The following is a 4,430-nucleotide window of genomic DNA, read 5'->3' as shown; positions in this document are numbered from 1 at the left end:
AACGTCATTTTCCGACGTTGCCAGTCTGTAACCGCGACCTCCTAGCAACGTCATTTTCCGACGTTGCCAGTCCGTAACCGCGACCTCCTAGCAACGTCATTTTCCGACGTTGCCAGTCTGTAACCGCGACCTCCTAGCAACGTCATTTTCCGACGTTGCCAGTCCGTAACCGCGACCTCCTAGCAACGTAATTTTGTGACGTTGCCAGTCCGTAACTGCAACGTTAACTAAGTAACCTATATTTCTCAATTCTACTGCTTATATTGGGGCGGTTCATATGCAGACCTCATTTGCCCAAAATGCTACTTGTTCTTGTATAATAGGCTACATGGTAGCCAACTTTAGGAGGTTTGTGTGATGTGTAGCCTAACTCCAGCTAATCATAAACAAGGCAGCATTTCCATGTAACATTGTCATTTTATTTCAAACAAAGTGCCAAACAGTGAATTAAAATCTTCTGCCAGTCCCCGCTACAGGTCCTGTCTGTAGGCCCTGACAATGAAGCACAAAATAAGTTAGTGTTCTATCAACATAATTGCACGTGTAAAAAGGCGCTATACAAGTCATAAAAAAATCACATCTAAAATAATATACATCATCAAAAAAACATGTGATTCTAGATTTGTGTCACATAGCCATGTGAAAGGTTGGATATGGAAGCTGCAATCATGATTCATTCACCTGGCTTGTTTTGAACGGGCTGCCGGGTTGTGTTTGAGTGTCTCCTCTATGAGGAGCTCCACAGCTTTCTCTCCCAGTCCCGTCTTCCACTTCATCACAGCGTCTGGAATTAGAAGTCATGAACTTATTATCAGCACCAATGTGAACGTTGAACGCTGCGTGTAAGCCATAGTTCATGGCATCTCCAAACACTTACCACTCTCTTTCGCAACTCCAGCACCTTAAGGCGCTCCTCGCTTAAGGCATCTTGGAGTTCAGCCTGTGTTTGGGCCACCAGTAGGTCCATCACTGGCACTGGCAGTGTGTCTGCCCTGTAGTCGCCTGAATAGGAGAGCCTCTCGCTGGTTCTCCTCCAATGTCTCCATCTTCCGGAGCATAACCTGTAATGTGTCTGTCATTAAAAACAAGTAAAACAAGTTTACAAGAGTTAGCATGATTGGCAAACACTGTGGTTCTTCTAGATTAGCTGTAACATTTATGTAAATAACAAATGTTACCTTGAATGGTTGTATACAAAGCATATATTTTTTTGAGTGTCTTATATTTGCACTTGCCTGGCTGCCAGCTGTTTTCCTGGGCCCCCAATTGGTTCACCTCCACCAGACCAGAGTTGACATCTAGGGGTATGGAATCTGGTGATGCAAAAGTTTTAAGTCATGCTTTTGCTTCAAAACATAGCATTTAGGTTGCCATGGCTCATACAATTATTGTCACTGTTTTAAACGGTCATTCATTACTTTACCATCATTTCCCAGGGACACAGTGCTAGGCCGTGTGACGGTGGTAGGATAATCTGTACAGAAATGAAAATGGAATGTAGTTTATGTACATAGTTATAGCATATTGATATAAAAGGAGTAGCATTGCACATATGTGATCGTTCGAAAGCAGGGCCCCACATCGTAGCGTCGCACATGTGTGATTCTGAACATTCCAACCGACTGTTTTCCGATAGACAAAAACTATATGACAAACGCTATAATATGGCTTCAAAATTTACAATTAGTAGGCTAACACGTAACACTAGCAGGTAGTAGCATTGCTACGAGTATTATGCTAGGTTGCTAGGTAACGGAAGCTAATTAAAGCAACCTAGCTGCCGTTTTGGAAAAATAACTGGTGGAAGCGTCGGAAATATTTAAAACTCACGCATCTAAAAGGTTAAAACGAATAAACTTATCCCAAAAAAGATGTCATGTACAAATTGGAAAAATTAGTGACATGATACTTTTATAGACGCCATTGCTGTGATTAAAACGTGATCAGCCACGCTAGCTCCACAGTCTTTGAAAATTCCGGGCTAAATAAACTATTTTGGGACAAGGTTTTTTAACAGTTCTGAACGTTTATTGTCACTGATTCTTTTGTGGGTGATTTGTGAGAAGCTAAACTTTGAAAACATGTAGGCCTATGCATTTTCAGTATTTCAACATAACTTTCTGGAGGGTTTAACCTCTACTGTACTGTAGCTATCGAAATCCTAACGTAAACAATGTGAATCTGATAGCACATAAACAGGCTAAATGGCCTACATTTCAAACATATACGTATAAGTATGCCCCATCAAATTTCTTAAAATATGTTTATATATTTCTGTAAAGAAACTCACCTTTGAAGTAGCTAATTTCCAGTTGAAATCCAATGCGTACAAGACGGTGTTGAACCCCTGCAAAATCTCTTCTGAAACCCCAATTTGAGCGATGCGTTGAAATGGGCATGCGCAAAGTTGTTGCTCAGGGGCAGACTGAGGGGCAGGTTTGCTAAGGAAGAATTGTAATATTCTGTGATGACTTGTCTTTGGAAATGAAACTCTTAAGAGTCGCTTACCTTTTGGTCACATTTAACAATTTTGTATCACAAAAATTATTGGAGAACAAATTTGCATTGTGTGTCATACAGCTTTGGTGTGCTATACAAAGAATGTTTGCTTAATCATGTTACACATCACACATTGATTGCTTTTGTACATGTTAATAGTAAAGAATGAAAGACTAAATTATATTCCAGATTCAGTCTTATTTATTAAAGCTATGTTTCTGCATATGAGAAAATTGATGACCAATGACATGCTGGGGCTGAGCTGCACATGAATTACATGCATTGTCTACATTTATACGTGCTGGGTGCAACATTTAATATTGTGTGTGATTGAAATTCATGTAGACTATGGGTACATTGCAAAAGTGTCAGAACTGAGAGCAGTCCAGTGTGATCTCTCCATCTCTGGATAAACCACTATATGCACTCGAGATCCGTTGTCCTGCGACCAAAGAGCGACTTAGCCGCAACTTAACCCATGGTACCAAAATTAATGTATCCAGCCGACCAAGGTACAATGTCTCGGCAACGTTGTCCACGGGACCAAAAAATAACGTAACCAGCCGACCAACGACGTCGCGGCAACGTTGTCCACGGGTCTAAAAATAAGGTAATTAGCCGACCAATGTACAACGTCGCGGCAACGTTGTCCATGGGACCAAAAAATAACGTAACCAGCCGACCAAGGTACGACGTCGCGGCAACGTTGTCCAGGGGACCAAAAAATAACGTAACCAGCCGACCAAGGTACGACGTCGCGGCAACGTTGTCCAGGGGACCAACAAATAACGTAACCAGCCGACCAAGGTACGACGTCGCGGCAACGTTGTCCAGGGGACCAACAAATAACGTAACCAGCCGACCAAGGTACGACGTCGCGGCAACGTTGCCCACGGGTCTAAAAATAACGTAACCAGCCGACCAAGGTACAACGTCGCGGCAACGTTGTCCAGGGGACCAAAAAATAACGTAACCAGCCGACCAAGGTACGACGTCGCGGCAACGTTGCCCACGGGTCTAAAAATAACGTAACCAGCCGACCAAGGTACGACGTCGCGGCAACGTTGTCCAGGGGACCAAAAAATAACGTAACCAGCCGACCAAGGTACGACGTCGCGGCAACGTTGTCCAGGGGACCAACAAATAACGTAACCAGCCGACCAAGGTACAACGTCGTGGCAACGTTGTCCATGGGACCAACTGGCAACATTCCCTTTATAACGTAGCTACGACGTTGCCAGAAGGTAACGTCGCGGGTTACCAACTGAGCACTTACTGGCAACGTTGCCGCAACGTCATGTGTTAGCTGGGAAATCATTCTCTAACTATAGGCTCCTCTATATCTTGCATAATGAAACATAACGTTTTTTAAGTAGCCTAATCAAAAAGCCTGCGCTTGCCCTCATTGGGTGTGCTTTGCCTTCGGCAAGGGCCCAACCTTTGTTCTCTCACATATATATTATTTATTATTGTTTATTTTCGCCCCCCTAAGGATCAGTCAATATTTGGACTACATACACAACGGCGGTGTCAAAAGGTTCGTCTTGGTAGCGATTGCGTTGGTTGTATTTTTATTTACGTTCCGTTGCATGGTTTAAGTAGAAATTGCGTTTTTGTGGTGAAAAGTGAAGCTAACGGTGGCTAATTTGCTAGCCACAGTCACTGACGTTACTAACGTCACGAAAACACGCGTGACTACCTGTAGCAGAACATTCGTTTCACGTCTGTTAACTTGGGGGATAGCTAGGCTAACTATAGCTTTACTGCAAGGCAGCTGCAGAAACGCCACAAGCAAAGAGGCCAGGGTGATAACTATTTACTCATTTTACTTTGTGATGTGAAACACAATTATGAAATGTAATGTACAATATTAGCTGATATTATTAAGGAAGTAGGCCCACATCTACTTTTGGAAACGGTAGTCTACTATT

At 42.9% G+C, this 4,430-nt stretch overlaps 1 long non-coding RNA gene across 1 annotated transcript; it reads right to left on the bottom strand.

Annotated features, from left to right (window-relative positions):
• Positions 1-1,232: 1,232 nt before the first annotated feature.
• On the bottom strand, positions 1,233-2,443 carry LOC134018327 (uncharacterized). Its single transcript, XR_009929923.1, has 3 exons — positions 2,291-2,443; positions 1,424-1,474; positions 1,233-1,313 (listed from the first exon to the last, which is right to left on the bottom strand). It is a non-coding gene; the product is annotated as an uncharacterized LOC134018327 (long non-coding RNA).
• Between the last annotated feature and the right edge of the window lie 1,987 nt (positions 2,444-4,430).

This window comes from Osmerus eperlanus, chromosome 4 (genome assembly GCF_963692335.1).
Source record: "Osmerus eperlanus chromosome 4, fOsmEpe2.1, whole genome shotgun sequence".
In the NCBI taxonomy this organism is placed as follows: domain Eukaryota; kingdom Metazoa; phylum Chordata; class Actinopteri; order Osmeriformes; family Osmeridae; genus Osmerus; species Osmerus eperlanus.
This window is presented reverse-complemented; position numbering and strand designations above follow the sequence as displayed.